The sequence below is a fragment of the Microtus pennsylvanicus genome, chromosome 1 (genome assembly GCF_037038515.1).
Source record: "Microtus pennsylvanicus isolate mMicPen1 chromosome 1, mMicPen1.hap1, whole genome shotgun sequence".
NCBI lineage: Eukaryota > Metazoa > Chordata > Mammalia > Rodentia > Cricetidae > Microtus > Microtus pennsylvanicus.
This window is the reverse complement of record NC_134579.1, coordinates 69,065,757-69,086,884: the sequence shown is the minus strand read 5'-3', so window position 1 is coordinate 69,086,884 and position 21,128 is coordinate 69,065,757. Positions and strand designations below refer to the sequence as shown.

The window sequence follows — 21,128 nt, the reverse complement described above, 5'->3', positions numbered from 1 at the left end:
AGAGAGATAGACACACATGACATTTATTAAACAAAAGAAGGGGAGATGCTGTGGTCCCCAGGATTCTATAGTGAGAATGCAGCTGACAAAATCACCAGGCTAACCCACGGGGATCACATTCAGTGGGGGAACCCATTTGTAGAGCACCCTCAGATCCCGTTAGCAAGTCCCACGTGCTGTAGCATCCTGTCTGAACCCTGAGGGGGGCTGAGGCCGGCACTCAGAGGTCTCTGATAAACTAGATTTTTTTTTAAAAAAATTATTGTTTTGTTTAATTTGCATTACAAGAATGCGAAGAGAGCAATTTTCTGTAAAATTCCCCTTTTTTGACCAGAGCAAGCATTTTTCCTTTTGGATTTGTTAGAGATGAACCAGCTAAAATTGTCCCCATCATTTATTCGGTATTCCACCTTTCCCTACTGGTTTGACACGCACCTGCATCATGTATTACCTTCCTCACACATATCTGGGTATTTCCACAGTTTTTATTCCATTCTGCTCACCCAAGCACAGTGCAGTTTCAATTATTCTGCGGAACTCTGTGCTGACATGTGTGAGGTACAGTAGTCTGTCATTTGTCACTCTGGCGTTGTTACAGTTTAACATGTGCCTTGTGCTGTCCTCAGACAGTAAGTTAAGAGATATTCTATTCTTTATCTTTTAAAATATTTTGTTTATGTGTGATTGGATGTTTGATAGCATTAACATGGGAAATCTTGGCATCACTAGGTGGAATAATTTCTAAAATTATTTTATGAATAGTATATAATTATGCTTTCTTTGATTTACTTTAATTTTAGTGAACTGTTTTGTAACAAATTTCTTAAGTATATTGGGCTGGTTGGGTTTGACATTATAAAGTTATTAACAGTATTCCTCATTTCCCCAATGTGTTAGTAATGTCTTCACTTCTCGCTAAGGGTGATCTGTGTCCTCTGGGTTTCCTGCTCATCTATTAATGTAGATTTAAAGAGATACACCCTTTGTTCCCTCTGCCCTTCCCTATTGCCTGATTGCTATTTACTGAATTCTGCTCTTTTCTCTACAATTTATTTCACCCGTCTATTTGGGGTTTGCTTTTCCTCTTCCACAGCTGCTTACAGAAGAAAGCAAGGTTATCATGTAAGACCTGCCTTGTTTTCTACTGTGAGTACTCACAGTGAAACTTGCAACTATTGTTTTTCATGCCTCACATAAATTGAAATGTGTTGTCTTTCTAGTTTCATTCTGCGATATTTTCTAATTATTTTTCTTGTGATTTCTTCCTGAATCCATAAATACTTTACAAGCTGTAACTCCTACTATCTGATTTTTTCTAAATATCTGTATATTACTGAAATTTCATTTAGAGAACCTATATCTTTAAGTTAAAAATATTATTTTACTTTATAAATATTTTATTTGCATGTACATTGTGTACCACGTACCTGCCAGATGCTCGTGGAGGCCAGAAGAGGGCAGCAGATCCCCTGGATCTGGAGTCTCAGACTAGTGTGGGTTGCCATGTTGGTGCTGGAAATCAAAGCCGTGTCCTCTGTAAGGGCAGCCAGTTACCTTAGCCACTGAGCCATCTCTCCTGCCTCAGGAACTCATGTCCTTCACTTAAGACCTTATGAATATGCTGAGATTTATTTCATGAACTAAACTGCTGTCTATCTTCAAGAAGGTACCAATTTTATGTTTAAGCTGACTGAAACATGACTTAGGCTAATGTATTTGATAATGTTAATTTAGCGGTCTGCACTGTGACTGAATTGTATCCAGCTTTAACATGGTTGCCCATTAGTCAGTTTTATGGCAGTCGTGATGAAGTATCTTCAAAAACCAGTTCAAAGGACAGAAAGGTTCACATTGGCCAATAGTTCCAGACGATTCAATCCAAGTTCTCTTGGACCTATATGACTGAGCATCTGTCAGCGTTGGGGAGCAGGTGGAGGACATAGATCATGAGGAGCAGGAGTCAGAAAGAGAGAAAGCCAGTGATTGAGGGCGGATCCTCGTTAGGACTCTTCCTCCAAGTAGCCCCACCTCCTAAGCTAGTGCCGCTCTCTAGGGATCAAGTGTTTAATACATGAGCTTTTGGGACATTTCAGACACACACAAAAATACATCTAAGAGAAGTGAGTATTAAAAGTTGTCATTGTGTAACTTAGTTCTTTCATTAGTTTTGCCATTTTTGCTTAATTTTTTGGCTATGTTTTATATATATCTATATATATCTATATCTGTCTATCTATCTATCTATCTATCTATCTATCTATCTATCTATCTATCTATCTATCTATCTATCTATCTATCCCCGATAAGATGATCTTTGTTTCCTTATTCAGTTTTCTTTTTTAAAATATTTTCTAAAAGAATAGTTAAATTTGTGTGTGTCTGTATGAGTAATTTACTTTCATTATTTTTATTTATTTATTTATTTATTTATTTATTTATTTATTTATTTATTTATTTATTTATTTATGTTTTAGTTTTTTGAGACAGGGTTTCTCTGTTGCTATGGAGCCTGCCCTGGAACTAGCACTTGTGGACCAGGCTGGCTGGCATTGGACTCACAGAGATCTGCCAGCTTCTGCCTTCCAAGCGCTGGGATTAAAGGTGTGTGCCACCACAGCCTGGCCATTATTTTTTTTAAGTGAGTTTTCTTTTTTTTTTTTAAGTATGAGTTTATGTGTATCATGAACCTTTAAGTACCTCAGGGGGCCAGAAGAGTGCATCCGATCCCTTGGAACTAGAGTTAGAAAAGGTAGTGAGCCACCTGATATGGGTGCTGGCAACTGAACCTGGATCTTCTGTGAGAGGGGTAAGTGGTCTTAAACACCAAACCACCTCCCAGGCTTCTCAGCGTTCCTCTTTGTCTTTGGTAATGCCTGGTGTTCTAAAGATTGGTTTGAAATCTGATATTATTTCAGCATCTCCTCTGTTTTGATTCTTACATTTCCCCACTAGAACATCCCTTTCCACCCTTCGCCTCTACTGACTAGCCCACCGTATTTCCTGTAGCAGTCCCATAGATCACACAGTTAAACCAGTCCAGCCATCGCTGCCTTTTAACTGCAATGGTTACTCATGTCTGTGCTTTTGATATGACTGGCTGCCTGCTGCTTGCTCCCCATTTTTTCCTTTTATTTTGGTTCCTTTGTTCCTTTTTTTTTTGCTTATATTTTGATTAAACATTTGTCCTATTCAGATTTTAGTCCATCCATTGGCTTTCGTCTATAGTATGTGTTTTGGTTGCTTTCGGTAGAGTTCATCAGCCTAGCGTTATCGGTGGCTTGGAAAGGGGAATTATTACTTCTAGGAAGCTGTTTTGCATCCTGTAGAGCCTTCAGCAGTATTCCTGGACACATCTCTATCTACCGCCATCTACTAGTGATCACTCAGGGTTTTTCTATAGCTTTGCCTTTTTCAGAATGCCACACACTTAGAAGCTACATAATAGACTTTCCAGATTGGTGCCTTTGACTCAGAAATATTTATTTTAGATTACTCTGTGTGTTTCATGGCTTAATGAATCTTTGAGTAAGAGTGTATACACACTTACTTGCTCTATTATCTTTAATTTACCGGATATTTCACATTCAAACAGCTAGTTTTTTTCATTCACAAATATTTGAAAATGATGCTTTTGTTTTCTGAGGTACAAATCTGATACATGATACTTATACACACAGTCATGATATTTATATTTATTCTCTTTGCCTATTTATTTAGTAAATTTTTTTGGCTACTTGATCCATCCATTATGGGCTGGAAGAGAAGGACTACATTTTCCTGTTAGCAAGTTGATGATTTTACTTTTATCAGTTTACATTATGAATATGGATAATGTACTCTTCAATCTACAGACTCAGTGGGATCTTTCCTAATTTATGTGTGGAGTCTGTGTCTCTTTCTGCTGTTGACTGGCTCTAGCCATAACTGAATACCATATTCTATTGTTTGTGTTCGCTTCTTGTGCAACATCGAGTTTTAATACGTTTTGCTTATGTAAGCATTATTACTTTAATGGTTATTTTCTTGAGTAATGCTTCAACTTGACATTCTCTCTTAATTTACACTGAACCTCCAATTGGAAAGCCCAGAGATCTCCACGTATTTCCTCAAGTTTTCCATCCTTTGTCCCCTTAGTTTTACCAAATAATTTTTCCTTTTATGGAATAGTTTATTCACTCTCCCACGGTGCATCCAATTATTACCATCGGGAACTGATGTAACTCCAGGCCTCCTAACTAACCTGTGCGGGTGTATCCAGCATTGTGTCCTGCGGTTAGAGTGAGAGAGGCTGAGCCAGCTGCCTGTAGCTGTGCACCAGAGGTCAGCATCTGCTGGAAGGGGCTCTTGAGTGAGTACTGTTAAGAGTTTTAGCAGGGACTTCTACATCAGAGCGCTGGATTGGGAACATAAGAAAAATGGGAGGTTCTGGGGTCTAAACACCATCAGCTATTGCCTATTAGAGTTGGGTCTCTAAGCCTATTCCCTTTACCTCTTTTTTTTTTTTAAATTCCCCCTTCTCTTTAATGTCTTTTACTCCCTTCCTCTCCCCTTCTCTCTTCCCTCCTCTCTTCCCCTGCCATCTCCTCCACTTCTCTCCTGTCTCCTTCTTTCCCTTGCCCCCCCTTTGTTTTTTGTTCGTTTTGTTTTCTTTTCCTCTTTGCCTCTGCACTTCATCTTTCTCTTCCTCCTCTCTGCACTTCAAGGTGAAGACCTCTTCTCCTATTATGGGAACTATACCACCTCCTTAACCATGAGGACCATGAGAATTCAGTCGAGCATTCGCTAATGTATGCCATACGCTGGAATTGACAAAACAGCTGTTTTGTTAATTCAGTTTGGTGTGTGTGTGTGTGTGTGTGTGTGTGTGTGTGTAAGGAAAAGGAAGGGGTACTGGCAGGAGAAAACTAAAGACTTGAGATCGCTTATTTATGAGATGAATGAAGAGGGATTTTCTTAGATTAGAATATTCACCATAGACCAAACCAGGAAGTCACCTGATCTCTAGTGGGAACCCCAAATGCTATTTCTATCATAATTAGATCCATTCCTAGATTTAAATTGAAAACTAATTTCCATAATTGTGTGGTGTTTATAACTTGCCAGAAAAATAGGTGGAGGGAAGTCTTGGTTTTCACCATATGAGTAAATCCTCCCACACGTTTCTATCCCATTTGAATTTGGACAAATCACTAGAACTCTTTTGCTCGTTTGATACTGAGTTTCGGCGTTTGGTCCATACTGGCCTCACACTAACAACTACCACGACTTAACATCCTGAGCAGTGGGGTTGTGTGCTGCCATACTTGACGTGACTTTAGTTCTAATGTGCCTCAATTTCCCCTCATGAAATACCAATAGTTAAATCCTTACAGGCCACCTTTTAGGGTTATTGTAGCATTACATGATCAGCATGAGAGTGTTTTGTAAATACATTAAAAGATGAGGAAACTCACATTGGCTTGTCACTTTAAAACATGTTCCCAGAGGATCATCAGGAAAATTGGATTCTGAGTAGCAAACGACTTTCTTCCTCCTGGAAACAGAGGGTGGGGTCCTCTGAGATGGAAGTTCACTGGTTCGCTGTCTTTGGAGGCCCCCACATTTGCCAGTATCTAATTCTCTCTCTCTCTCTCTCTCTCTCTCTCTCTCTCTCTCTCTCTCTCTCCTCCCTCCCTCCCTCCCTCCCTCCCTCCCTCCCCCCCCTCCCTCCCTCCCTCCCTCCCTCCCTCCCTCCCTCCCTCCCTCCCTCTCTCTCTCTCTCTCTCTCTCTCTCTCTCTCTCTCTCTCTCTCTCTCTCAGGCAGGGTTTCTCTGTGTAGCTCTGGCTGTCTTGGAATCAGCTCTTAGGCCAGGCTGGCTTCAAACTCAGAGAACCTAAATCTTATTTGCAAGTGCATTTTAATTTCTGAAGGGGTCATTTCTTTGGCTCTGTTCTCATTTGAACTCTAACAGGCAAATCTACCTCCGAATGATCTGGACCAAGTTACTTGAATTCATTGCCTCCGTTTCCTCATTTGTACATCTCACTGAAGGTGGGATGTCTTAATGCCAGTCTCCTGGGCCTTTGCTGCCGTTTGATGAAGTAAACATGCCCAATGCTGAGAACAGTATTGGATGAGAAATAAATGCGCGAGCAAGCGACAGAAGTACACAGAAAAACTTGGTGGCACCTCGTCCTGACCAGCTTTCCTGATAGGTCTCTTGTCCTTGCCGAATCTCATTTTGCTGATATGACAAAGCCTCTAGACTGCCCTATTTCTTTATTGTGCTGGCACTCTTAAACGTGTGGGGGCCCCTATGGGCACAGCAATCTGACAAAAGCCGTTCAATTTTGTGAGCTAAACGATTTTACCTAATCAATTCCTCCTGTGAAAAATAGCTCTAAAGAGGTTTCTCTGCTGGAAAATATTGTTGCTGTCACACGGATATGCCAGCCAAAGCTGAGCAGAGTGGCTCAGGCCAGGAAATGTCTTTCTGCAAGAGGACATATTATACATATATCTCTTTGTGTTGTTTTCGTTTGCATTCTGTAAACATAGGGATTTGTTCTCCATAGAAGTCATGCAGGCCTGGGGAGCTGGTTTCTCTAACCAACACCTGTCCTGTCTCTGGAGTTACTGATGACAGCGGGAACATCCTCTGTCCTTGGAGACTTGGGATGAACTTGGAGAGGTGGGAAAGAGGACATTCCTAGACACTTTGCTGTCGCCTCAGCCTTGTGCCTGTGAACCCAGGAATCAGAAGGCCAGGGTGACGCTCCGTGCCCCACCATTCTAATTTGGCATCTCTTCCTAACCTGAGAGCTTCAAAGGATTCTGCTCTGCCTAAAATCGGCTCCCAGCCCAGGCTGATTCTGCTGGCTTCGCGTCTGTCAGTGTGTTCTAATCACTGTTATAAGTGTGGTTCTGCGGAACACCTTGTAAAATATTTTCCTATTGCTCCAGCAACATCTCCTGTCTAGACAATGTAATTATGAGCACAGAGCACATAGCTGAAGTGTATGCCGCCCCCAAGGGTTGCATAACTCCAAGAGCAGGGCTGGGGAGACAGAGAGAAGTGTGAACGCTCTGAGAGACTTTGTGTTGACCTGACCAGAAAATCGAGTGTACCAAAGGAATCTGAATAACTTTTAATTAAGAAGAAACAATCTGGTGGAAGCTGCTGCTTTGTTGTTTTCTCAAACTCGGGGGATTAAAGACACAGATGTACTTCCTTCTGATCACACGTTCCCCCCTTGGCCTCAGAGGTGCTTTGTGGCCATTGCTTTTATTTTTTTTAAGCCACTTATTAATAATATCTCCTCCCAACAGCATTTTGAAACCCAAAGCAGCTCCATAAACACAGTTCTTTCCAACTAAGTGTTTAAATTTTGTTTGGGGAGTCCTCGAGATCTGGCTATAGTGTGTGTGTTGATTTAGTGGGTACCTCAGAACAAGAAGACATAATCTCTGCCTCCAAGATGTTTAGCTTCCCAGGGAGACAGATCAGTGCATGCCATAAACATGCTTCCAAAGAAAGCTTTGTCTTGGGCTTTAGTAGCAAACCAATTTGTCATGGTCACAGTGGAAGGGCGTAGAATTTCTAGTGGGCAGAATGATCCATTTATCTAGGAGTGGATAAAATGGACAGGTCGGTGTCGTAGGAGCAGGAGTTAGGAGCAAGAGATTAGTCGAGGCAGGGTGGATAGGTAAGGCCTGAGTAGTGGGATGTGCCAAGTCTCCCATGTCTTAAAGCCCAGCTGTTTTAAAGGTTTGTTAGAAATTTATGAATGATCTCAAATGATAGTGGATAGTATGAGGGGTTTGGAGTTTAGTCATATCCTGGCTCGGGGCTGAGAGTTCTGGGGGAGGATCCTGAAACCATTTATATCTTCCTTGTAGAAGATAAGAGTAGTAACAATATGAAAAACAGTTTGGTTAAACACACACACACACACACACACACACACACACACACAGAGAGAGAGAGAGAGAGAGAGAGAGAGAGAGAGAGAGAGAGAGAGAGAGAGAGAGAAGTGGCTAGTGAGGAGATAAACTCCTTGATAGCAGGGTTGGATAATTACAAGGATTGGATCTGGTATGCTGGATGGAGGAAAAGGAGGATGCAAGCGTGGGACGACGTGGCCAGAGTGGAATCTCTGGCATGAGATCATGAGAGTGGATTTTTGTGGTGTGGGCAGGAGTGGAAGGAGCTTCAGGATAAACTTACAGGCGAGGGGTGGGCTTCGTGTCGATTATCACAGAGTGTTTGGAGTGCAGAAGAGACCACGCGGAAAGATGGGAGCTGGGATAACTCCTACAAGGGAACGGGAACTCAGTTGTGTCAACCAGCAGACATATTCCTGGGCTTCGGAGCCTCTTCCACAGCCTTGATCAAGCTGCCAGTGGCCTAGCAAGTTCCTGCCAAAAGGAACCGCTCTCACACTTGGGTAGCTGTTGGCAGACCAGGCCCTCACTAGGAGTTGACAGAAGTATCAGCTTTCCTGCCATGTGAGACTTTTTGTATAACCACTGACAACAGGGCTGCTGGCTTCTCTTGGTGAGAGTAAGAGACGGGTTGGGGAGGAGAGGAGCAGAGTAAGATAGGAACTAGTGTTGGGTAGCTTGATTCTAAAAGGAACATCTCATCATTTCTACAGCTTCCTGCATTGCTCTAGAGGCAAGCCACTAAACCAACCCGCATAAAGAAGGAGGGAGTTACACAAGACATACAGATTAGAAAGTAGGCATTGCTGGAGGCCATCTTACAGACAGATGCTCACTCTCAGGACACTAGAATCTGTATCACAAATGTTGACCTAGACTGGAGTGATGAGATGGGAGCTAAGGAAAGACTTCCCTGAAGGAAGGATTCTGGTGATAGCCACATGTTAGGGTGGAGGGCATCATGAAGAGAATGTTCCAGAAAGCAGGAATATATGCAAAGTAGAGAGGGAGCGTGAAGCCTTGTGGAGCTGGAAACATTAGTGTGGGTACAGTCTGCTACATAGGGCTGAAAAACCGACATGGCCATGAGTTTTCTACTGATGCATTGAGAAGCTAGGGCAATGGAGGAGTACCAAGGACAATCCTAATTTACATGTTGCTTGTATTGGCGCTCACAACAGAGTAATGAGCTTCGCAGGTACGATAAAGCAGAAAGTCCCTGTCACAGACTGTGGGGCCTCAGAGCAATGGTTCTGAGGCAGAGTACACAATAAGGAAAATGGCCTGCTTACCTCTTCGGGTAACTGCTTCTCGTGTAATGAGGCAGTGCCTGTAAATCACCCAGGTTCTGTGGTGGCACAGACTCTTTATAAACAGATGCCTTTATCATCAGCCAAGGAACTACGTGAGAGACTGCAGGGAGACACGCATCTGGATGCCCTGGCATTGGGCTTCACATGGTCACTTAAGCAGATAAATGGAGGCAGCAGAGGGTTGCTGGGGGTTGGGGTGAGTGTGGGTATGGGGAGGCAGGTGGGGCGGGCAAGTGCAGCTCTTCCAGCTGATCTGCTTGTAATAAACAGCCGCACCCTTTAATCCCAGCTAAACGAGGGCGACTGCCTGCAAACACAGTGCAGCTCCTCCACCTCTGGAGGATGAAATCTCAATTCTCATCCCGGTTCTCTCTCCAATTGGCCTCGTGGCTTCTCCTTGCAGAGTCTTGGTTTGCTCCCATCTACCATGCAAAGGGTTAAATGAGCTAAGGATAGTTCTCTGCCATGCCTTGTGCATAAAGATTCATCGGAATGTTAGAAGCTTTGAACGTTGGAACTCAGTCATGGGCAAAGAGAACAGTGACCCAAATCTGCTCTTGGTTTGCTTTGGGAATGTTTAATGCTGCAGAGAACTTGTACATTTGAGCATAGGCACATTGACTGACAACCTAGGGAGGATGACGTAGGGGAGGGCAGTTGGGCCGGAGCTGGAAAATTCCCCCTTCCACTCACATCTTTCTTTTCTCTTTTTCTTTCCCCTGCTCTTCTGAGTTCAAACCCTCAGCTCCAGTCATGTCATTCATACTTTTCCCCCTTTTATAATTCTTATTTTATTTTTCTATTAAAAACACATAGGAATCAGCTGGGCTACTGTCGTTGCAGTACTGAGACAGTCAAGGTAGATAGAGTTCAAGGCCACCCTGGATCACAAAGTGTGACACGGTCTCAAACCAGAACAACTACAGCACTATGAACTATGTTTAGCTATGAAGGATGCTCAGGTTTTCTCCATTTATATGTAGCTGATAACTAGTCTTATCTATCCACTAGAGAAACAAATGCAATTCCGTTGAGAGGATGGGGTGAGAAGCTGAGGAGTGGGGTTTGGGGTGGCTACCTTTCCTATGGACAGCTCCCGACTTTCTCGTTTTCTCCCTTTGGGAGTGCTCTTCGGTACTCCTTGTTTTCCCTCTTGTAAATTAGTGGCTAGGAAAATAGGTCTCTAGTCCACCACAGTCAGGATAAGAAGTCTGGAGCCACTGAACTCCGAAAAGCAATTCCAAACAGTGTTGTTGCATTAGCCAGGAGGCAGACAGGTGCAGGTGTAAGCAGCAATGGAACATGTCACCAAAGTCTGCTGAAACTTTCTTTTCCAAAGTTTCCAAACTAAGTTAGGAAGAAGTTAATTTAATCTCAGCATCTGTGAACGTGCTCTACCTTGCCATTTAGTTTGCTTTGTATTTTGATCTGGGCTTGAGTAGCGGGGATGAACACAGCCTTTTTTCAAAGTAGGCTCACAGGATTCCTCCTCCGAGGAATGGCATCAAGTAAAAATGGCCTGGCACAGGGGCCCCTCTTCTCTTTCCACTTGGGTAAGAAGTAACAGTCTCTGCCTTCTTTGCAGACTGCTTTCGGTAATGAATAATTTTTCGCCACATTTCTGTTACATTAGAATCCTGAAAATTCTGTTTGCACGCCCTTAAATCAGCTGGAGTAGGAGAAATGTGTGCTAAATACTGAAGGTGTGGTGTTGGTTCTAGGAATCCTCCTGCCTCCCTTTCCGAGAGGATCCCTGAGTCACCGAGGCAGCCAAATATTAACTGAAATATGGTATCAGTAATTCTCAAACTTCCTTCTCGATACAGGGTTTCTCTGTATAATTGCTGTGGTTGTCCTAGAACTTGTTTTATAGACCAGGCTGACCTCGAACTCACAGAGATATGCCTGCCTCTGCCAAGAGCTGAATTAAAGGTATGTGCTACCAACTCGCAGTGGTTCTCAACCTTCCTAAGGCTGGGATTCTTTAATACAGTTCCTCATGCTGTGGTGATCTTTAATCATAAAATTATTTTGTTGCTATATCAAAACTGCAATTTTGCTTGTGTTATTAATTGTAATGTGAATATCTGATCTACAGGGTATCTGATATGTGAATCTCACAGGGGTTGTGACCCAGGGTGAGAAACACTGTACTATATAATGGGCACAGGGTATCTTGGAGTCAAGCCTTCTCCTTTGTCTAACTTGTGCCCATTAGGATGCTCAAGGATGCTCTCCCCTCTTATTAGTGTGGGACTGAAGACATCAGGATGGGTGCAGACAGTCATCACCTCCATACTCCTGCTTTGCCCTCTTTTGGTCTTCCTTTATCAAGAGAAAATGTGTGTTGTTGCTTATAAATGGGAGTTCTATATTATTTGAAGTCCATGCTAACCCTCAATACAGATTCAGAGAACATGAGTTCTTCCCACTCCTGAGTATTGGGGGGATAAGGTTATAGCTTCAAATGATAAAATGTCCATGTGGTTCAGGATTTCACAGAATAGGGCCTCTGCTTTAGGTCTGTTTCCTTTTGGTTTTGCTCTATGACTCTTATGAAGCTCTTGTCCTTACACATGCATAGGATTAACAATATCTACCTCGCAGATGTGTTAGGATTATCTGAGGCCATGTTGCTATCTGCTAGTCCACGTGAATTAGCTTTCCACTGTTTTCCATTCTGTTTACTTTGCCCTTTTTTCCCCCTTGAAAGATGGCAATGACTTCTTCAATATCCTGTAGAAATAACAAAATGCTAATAGGTAGCTTATCTTGAAAAGCTACCGAGTCTCAGAGCAGGGAAGACACCCACCGGTCTGTGCCGTGAGTTCAGTGAGAGAGGCATGTTGGCTGTTCACTTCATTGGAGGTCTGCTACACTGTGACCCATAGCGCTGGAGTCAGGGTTCTGACGGCAATAGCACCACGATGGATTGATCGAAGACCTCCGAGCTCTGTTGGTAAGAGCTAGCCTATTTATTTCTGGATCAGTCACATATAAAATGCCCAGAGGAACATGATGGTACGTCCCAATTCAGACCAGACAGGAAACACATATGAAAAGTCTAAGACACAATTTTAAAACCTTATGGCCTCATAAAGCTCTGGCATCTCAATTTTGGAACATTTGATGATGAGGAGAAGCTGTTTTTTCACAAAATGCAACATATAAGCAAGAACATTGTGATAAATACCTACTGAGTTTCGTTTTTTATAAGCCAGGTGTGGTGGATCATCATGGTCTATGAAACCCCAAGAACGATGTACATTTTACTAAGCAAGAAGCTGAGGCAGGTGGATGACTGTGACTTGACTCAACTACACAGTGAGTTCCAGGGCAGCCCTGTGGAGCCCTGTTGAACAAACAAAAGCTGTTTTTTATATCATGTGTGATAACTGCCATACATGTTTTCCCAGTGATTTTCTCTTTCCTTGCATGGTAAATTAGACTTTTAAGCACCTAGGTGGCAGAAAGGAGGTTTAGTTATGGCAAGTTCAATGTGGTTATGTTAGAATCGAAAGATAATAATAGCCTAATAGTGTTTGTAGGCAATAAGAGATGAAGTATATCGACCCTGTCATTGATCATTTTGAACTCTCATTGTGTACAAAGAAATAAATATGAAGAAAGATTTTTCTTATGAGATATAACTTGACAACTTTTAAACAAAAAAATGGAAGAGAGAGAGCTTGCAGAAAGACCAGGCATCTTGTTCTGGGAATGAAAGCTGACAGATGAATGTATTTTGATGTAGAAGAGAGAAGTGGCTCAGAGACTGAGGGGGGAAATTTGCCAAAGAGATGGGAAGATAGAAAAGTGTAAAAAGTTGTTTAGGAAACCATCACAGGGTCTCCTGGGCAACTGGAATATAAGCAGGGTGGACAGAAAGAAGAGAGCATGTTCGTGGATGGCGCAGAATACCAGGACAGAGGGTTTTGTTTATCTTGATTGGCTAGGTTGAGTCAAGTGCTTTAAAGCCTGGAGGCTTTGCACATCTTTGTGTTCCCACAACGTGCAACACGCCACCTTACGTGAGGAGCACGTTGCTGCATGCTCAGTGCATGTTAAATGTGCAGTTGGAGTGGGGTGGTGTGTGTGGTGGATTAGATGGCTGAGGAAAGTACCACCAGGCCTTTGAACAAGTCCAGGGGAGAGGTTTGGAGGGAGACGTCATACATAAAATCCTGACCTATCACTCTAATACCGACTGAATTCAATGGTACAAAATCACTGGAAATTTGCTTGAATGGGTATAAAATCCAGAACAGAACTGTCTTGGGGCTTAAAGACCAACCATCCTCAGCAAAGGTCAAGTTGTATCACAAGCTGTGATGACAGGCCGCAGGGGATTTTGTCACGCACACCCTGACTTTGCCTCTGGGGATCTGTGCCAAGAATGCCCTGGACTTGATCTTGATCCTGGGTGTGGCCCTGGCCACTCACTCATAATGACCAGGGAAGCGTGTTGACAAGGATGGGTGGATGGGGGAGGATCTCTGAGCTATTTCTTGGCAAGCTTTTGTGGGGAGGCGTTCCCCAAATGCCACAATCCTGTTATTTTTGAGTAATGGACTAAACCCAGGTGCCCAATTGGACAAGACCACTCCTAATTTCTTCCACATAAATATTTGGTTGCCAAGAAGTTATATTTAAATGAGAAATACCTCCTTAAGAAGTTGCTGCCTAGGGATTCCTGCAAACATCAGGATCCTACCCCTCCCGAGGAATGCCTGAGAGTACCCTAAATTTACCCCGCACTCTCTGTTGTGGAGGACACCTGCTTTGTGTTCTGAATAACAAGGGCATATTCGAGAGAGAGCATTCCTTCTGAAAGTGCTCCTGGTCTCCAGCAGCAGGGAAATGGTGTTAGGACAGGACTCCAGCAGAGATGAAACCCACTGAGGTCTTGACCTCAATGAGAAGGTGGTTTTCTTCAGGGATGACCCTTCTTTAGCAACCCCAGAGTCTAGACTCTTGAGTCCATGTTCTCTTGAGTTGCTCTTGCTTGGTATCAGTGTTTAAGTGTTGCTTTTATTCATCACCATCAAATTGCCACCCTCTTTCTGGGAAGAACCTCTTGTTTTCTGTATTTTCCTTTACTGGGTTGAGACTTAGCAATTAAATCTTACGTTGGTTTCTGGATCATCTGTCATTAAAAAAATTCCAATTACGCTCACTATTTCTTGTCAAAGAAAAAACACAGAAAAATGAGAACAAAAATGCATAGAATCGATGGCTGGGAGGCTGGGCAGAAAGCAAAAACCTAAGTGACAAAACTTACTCTAACTTTCTGGGATAAATAACAATGTTTTAGTCCTATCAATAACCAGCTAAATCACATGTTCTTTATAACAATGTCTAGGCTGAAGGTCACATGACATAAACTGATTGTCGTGGCATGTGCCTACAATTCCAGCATGTGGAGGGCCAACACAAGATTGCCACACCTTTAAGGCTACACATAGCACATTCCACACCAGCCTGAGACAGTGGGACCCTGTCTCGAACACAATAACAAACCATGACTCTCTCCATGATTTCCTTAGATGTCTTCCAACAATGAGGCATCAATTACTTTTGTTTTGGAGCCATAATAATATTCACTGGAGTAGATCACCCCAGAAGTGGAAGACCTTCGCCAACTGGGGTGAGCCCTGGCGCTGTGTAGGGTTTCTCTAGAATGGAGTCCTCCCTAGAAATGTCAAGGGGCATTAGAAATGCTTGCCAGAGAGAACATCAGAGTTTGGGATTTATTTCTTCAGACTCACTGGGGAAAAGACGGATAGTTGTGACATGCTGCAAACCTTCCAAGGTGCCATTATTACAAATCAATACGAGGAAAATTTAGAAGTGGAAGCAATTCCCTTAATTCACAGTTAAGAGATGAAGAACACACACACATACACACATATACATGTATGCATATGTACACTCACATACATTGGATGCAAAAGCTGCCAGGAGGACTTGACATGACTAAGGGGGTTGTTCTGAGTGCCAACAGTGTTGTTTGTTTTAAAATCATTCATCTCATGTCATCAGCAAGCAAGGACGTCCTCTCCGGACATGCCCAAGGAACGGTGCATCACTTGAATAGAGGGAAAATGTGGAGTTCGAGAGCTGGTTTTTCATAAATGTGTTTGCTTTTGCTGTCTTCTCTTTTCTCTAAAGACTGTTTTCTTGTAGAGCAAAGACAGAGCATCTATGACCTTCCAAGTGTCTTTAAGAACTAGTATTCTACAGTTTGAAGTCATTGCTGAGGTGCTCTGGGAAAAATAACAGTGTGTGGAGTGAAGTAGACATCCGTGTGGCTTTCCCAGTAGCGTGCCTGGAGTGAGGACCCAGGCCGTGCAGTTAGGAGCTTTGAAGTTGACCTCATCTTAGCAATTAAGCCCCCATATCCTCCTAAATTATTGCTGGGAGGAGCCTTTTTTAAAAAAAAAAATCTTTCCATGTAGCCTCTTGGGATTTTCAAATAACTCCCCTTTTAAATGCAGTATTTCTGAAATCCATGTAGTTACCCCGGCAGCTGCTGGGTGGCAGCAGAAATGCTTTGGTAGTGGCCTGCAAAAAGCGTAGGAGGGCAGAGCTGCAGGAGTCTCTGCACACTTAATGCTTTACGAGGCACACACGCAGATGCACATGCGTGCACACACACACACCCCACCAGGGAGACCTAAGCAGACATATGCACACACGTATGCACACACACACACACACACACACACACGAACATGGTGGTTAATTTGGAACTTATAAAGAAACCTAGGACACCGGCTATAAAATCACTACGTGAACAGTAAAGAGTGAAACTTTTGAGTTTCTTTGTTGCTGGGCTGCGTGGGCTGTTTCCGACCACACTAAGAGATGAGTTGTTTGCTTTCCACGAAACTTCTCTGAGTGGCTTCAGAGAAGAGGGGAGGTCTTGGGTTGCACTGCACAGTGTCCAGACGGTCCTGCCAAGCTGTCAAGCTGCTGATGTACACCTTTCAGCACTGGGGGGCTCTGGGCTTCATTGAGGGTAAAGACTGATGAGGCTACAGCTGTTTCAAGTCCCCCCACCCCCCGTAGGTCTCTAACTGAAGTTCATCACACACTCATGGAAATTGTGACCTTCTCGCGCTCCTTTGCTGAGGGCCCTCGGTGGCTACCAACATTTACATAGCTCTAACAGAAAGTAGCTGACTCTCCTGGGCGCTGTGCATGCTCATGCTTTGTACTTAGTTTTGATTTTGGAATTTTTATTAGTCTTTTGAGAGTTTCTCGCAACATATTCTTCTCCCTCCCTCAAGCCCTTCCAGATCCCTCCCACTCACCTAACTCGATTTTCTCTTCTTTATTCTAAACCCATTAAGTCCAATTTATGGTGCCCATATGCTCCACCGAAGGGTGCTTGACCCACCAGGGCTCGTCTCCTCAGAGAAAACTGTCTCACTATTTGTCTACATTATTTACCTATAAATGATTGGGTTTTTTTTCCAATCTTAATATTTGTGGCAGAAAAACTCCCTGAGACAAAGGAGACTCTAGAGATTATATAAGACCCAGACAGGCAAAGCAACTCAGATGAAATTAAACTTACAGAGACACGTACAACTGTGCTGTGCTGGCCGCATAGGAAAATGCATGGGTTTGGCTCACAGAGCAAGGTGGTGTTGCCTGGTGCCTCGCATTTTCTGTCAGTCAATCATCTAAGTCTCATCAGTAGAAACAGAAAATGATAACGACTTTTTGGGGATGCCGATCCCTTTAAGCAAGCTCTTCTGTTGGGGAGCCTAATGGTTTGCTTGCACCTTTGCTTTTATGTACACAGCTATACCTAGTCTCTCATGTTCAGTTTTCGCTCTAGCTGGATCGTATGTTTTATAGTCGACAGCACAGGTAACCCACCTGCTAGAAAGCGCACCTCAGTCCTTGATGGGCAAGCGGTGCGATCAGTCCCTTCAGAATGTATTCACGTCATAGGCTAACCAAGTTATAGCATGCTCTTCCCATATGTAGTTTAAGCATCTATTATTATGTTTGGGAATATGCTTTGACTTGCATCGCCAAACCTGTGTAATTAAGTGTTATATTATAGTGGGCTCCACAGCATTGGGCAATGCAATGAATTCTGGCCTTGTAATCAGCTGGAATTTGTGCCAACTCTAACAGGCTCCAGCTCTGTGATTGTAGGTGAATTTCCTTTTGAATCCATAAAAGTGACAGTTCAAAACCCTAAGTGGACATGACCGTTTCCAGATTTCGTTTGTGCTGACTTTCTTTGTGAACGCATCCGAGATGCCTGTCCCACCTGGGTAAGTTTTCTTGTTGAGTGCTGAGACTCAGATCAACTCCATAGTGGATGATTAAGATGGTTTCCACAGACCACAGACCTCTCCTGCTCAAATGTTTGATTTTTAAATTCACTCCTGAAGCTCTGCTGAGTCCAGTAGCCAGCTCAGATGTGGATGAACCCGGGAACAGTACCACCTCCTACAGGAAGGTGGCGCTAGAGACTCTTCTCTTAGATCAATGATGAGGTTAACCGCCTGGAGTGAAATAATCACAGAACAGGTAGGTAAACACGGGAGGGACACAGCTCAAAGCAGGCTTCCACTCTCCAGTTACGTGGACAGGTGGTCACCTAGCCTTAGAAGACTGCTGGTGAAACAGAATTCACTTGGGGGAGACTCATTTTCCGGGTGTTGAGTGGAAATGAGCTTTTCGGGAAGTCATCTCCCTTTTGCCTTCTGCATCTAGATGGAGTCAGGAGCTAGGTCACTTATTCAGTATCAGTTCAATTTCCATGGTGTTTCAAACGTGCCAGAGCTGAGTTCCGGAGAGCAACGTCTGAATTATTCGTTTTCCAGGGCAAACAGCGAGACTGGAGAAGTGTTAAACGCGTTGCCTGTATACAACACGGGGCAAATGCTGGTACTTGTGACCCAGGTGGCTCCGCAGGGCGTAGAAGGCTGTGCTCACTCCTATGAGGCGACAGGGAGGGTACTTCAAGGATCCAAAATTGGAAAACGTTCACTGTCTCTCCCTCCCTTCTGTCCTCCTTGGGCTGACTGCACTTGTAGGAAGTGACGGGAGGCATGATTTGGGGAGTCAGAGGAAGACTGAGGACCCTTGCATTCTCAAACCAGGCTTATTACCATTGCCCCGTGTGCAAAGACGGATGGAGGAGGCCAGTGGCCTCGGCTGTTTAATCCTAGCTGTCTTATTGATCTCCCTCTCTTTTTCCCCTAGAACAAGTTAGTATTGTATCCTTTCTGGGTGTTGGCTTTAGTAAGCTCTGTGCACTCCATCTTCGATGACATGGGCCTCTACTGGGGGCCCCTAGCATGTGACTGGAATGTTTGCAGTTCTTACATGGATAGCACTCCTGAGAAAAGCTACAAAAATTGCTAACGTGCCTAGGCACATTAGAAGTTGCCCCCAGGCTCTTTCCATTGGCCGACGCAAAGATGATGAGGGTGGTATCTGCCCACTCCTGTGTGGAAATTGTGTTGTATTTGTCTAGAAGCCAGGAGGAAGGAAGAATATGGGTTGAAAACGGCCTGATGACAGCCTGTTTTGAGACAGAGATGCCTTTGCCACTTCAAATCCTTGATTGCAAATTTCTTACGGTGGAAAGTTTTCCATCGATCTGAAGAGCCTCCAAGAAAGGGGGTGGGCATTCCTCCATCCTAGTTCAGCTAGACTGACAGTTTTCTTGTAGCCAGTGGGAAACAGACTCCCAACCACTGGAGTGAAGCCTCTTAACACTAGGGTATGGGATCCGGCTGCTAAGCCTGGTTCCAGGAAAGATTATTTTCTTTAAAATGTCCTAGAATATAATCACATATCTTCAAATAGGGGTGGATTTCAAGGACAAAGACACTGTTGATTGGGGGATGTTTATATTTATGGAAGTTAAGACCATGACCTTATATAGCCTAGTTGGTTTGCAAAGGCTGTCACGTGTGCAGGATGTAGAACATCCATGGAGCCTGCGAGGGTCGCTGAGAATTGTCCAGGCCCAAGGTACTGAGGTGTCTGAGCCAACTGTCCACTAAAGAAAATACTCGAGAAAAATCAACCTTCCACTCCCACCCCAGGAATAAAAAGGTCTGTGTAGGCTCAGTTCCCATAGTTTCTGTGGTTTCTTGGTCCTGTGCCTTTGGGCCTGTGGTGAGGCAGCCATGACAGAAGTGCTTGGTGAAGAAAATTCCTCAGGTCACGGTCACCAGCAATCAAAAAGAAAAGAGGCAAAGTTCAAGAGCTTGTCTCCATGGTGACCAAACTCCATCTGTCTGGATTCACCTCCAAAGAGTTCCAGCACATCCTAGCTCTGCCATGAGCTACATCCGAGCCTTTACCACACAGCCCTCCAGAAGAGACTGAGAATCCAGACCATAAAACAGGGCACAGATTTTCTAAAGATTCATTGCTGCTTTAACTTCTTCTTTAAAGAAAGGACACTACGTTTTCTCAAAAATATACTGGGAAATTTAGTGAATATTGGTATATGTCAAACCAATACTGAGTCTTACAATCACAGCCCCCCCAAAACTAATTTCTCAAACTATACTAAAGTGACAGTATTAATGCGTTTATGTCTTTTCCTAACCAAAAATGAAGAGAACAGGAGATCTGTCACCCGAGGAGGGGAGGGTCTTGGGTCTTTTCCTTCTTGGCTGTACTCATCCTCCACTTCAGCCCTGTTCTTGACAACTTGGCTAAGACATGCATAGAAATGCTATTTGAAGCCGGGTTCAAACAAACTCTTCAAGCACAACGAACATGTACTGAACATGAACGTCTCTAACTCGCTTACCCCAGCTGTTGAAGCAGGGTGCACCTAAGTGGCATGGCCTTTGCCGTCAATGGTGCAATGGCAGAGATACTTCAGGGACCTGAAAAAGTGTTCTGTGAGGAACAGGGTGATCATGGCAGTTGCGAGGCATTGGTGCAGAGGCAATAATTCAGCTATGGTGGATCCGAACAACAGGAAGGAAATAGAGTGTGACGTGGTGTTGGGGTCTGATGGATTGGGCAGTGGGAAGGGCTTCTCCACTTGGGACATGGAGCGAGAATACAGCCACATGGTCAGAAAGAGAAGAGGGTCGCAGAGGATTCTGGGATAGCTAGGACTGTTATACAGAGAAGCTCTGTCTCAAAACAAACAAACAAAAAACAAAACAAAAAAGGTGGGAAAGGGAACCTGAGTGAATGGGCAGCATTTTATTCCCTTTTTGCTTCCTTGTTTTCCCTCTCTCCCTTTCCCTATCTCCCTTTTTCAACAAATACAATGTTTTTGATACAGTTATGAGAATTGGAGGACATTTTACTTAGATAATGGGAGGCCATTTTGGAAGGCTTCCTAGAGGAAGTTTTAGGCATTAGGGAAAGCCTTCCCAAGTGGAGGAAATGAGGAATCCTCTTTTTATAAGATTGATGAACCAGTTTGTGGATAGATAACACATGAATTCTAGGAGGACTGATTGTGTAGAAGACAGAATAAGAGGGGAGGGGAAGCCACCATGGCAGACAGGTGTGCAGGAAATGGCTGTGGAGCAAGGCCCTATGGGAGAGGCAGACCACAGAGCTCGAGTTCACGCTGGAAGCAGAAGGAAGAATGTGAATTTCAGGAAAGAAAAAGCACAAGGAATGTTAAAATAATTGAGACTCGAATTCTGGGATGGAAGCAACATGCTTTTGGGTGGAATGTGTCTATCCAGAGAGACTGGCATGAGTGATGTCCTGGATTCCATGATGAACCACAGTGAAACAAAAGTGAACGGATGCATGGAAAATCACACCACAAGCAAAATTTCTTAGCTCTGGGGTTATGATTCCCCTCACCTTACTTGAAAACCAGAGCTATGACAGATCCTGTCTCAAGAGTTCTTTGAAGTATTGGT

At 43.7% G+C, this 21,128-nt stretch overlaps 1 protein-coding gene across 1 annotated transcript in view; it reads left to right on the top strand.

Moving 5' to 3' along the window:
- The window catches only part of Tprg1 (tumor protein p63 regulated 1), a 105,709-nt gene that overhangs the window by 46,239 nt on the left and 38,342 nt on the right, over positions 1-21,128 (top strand). The window lies entirely within an intron of this gene.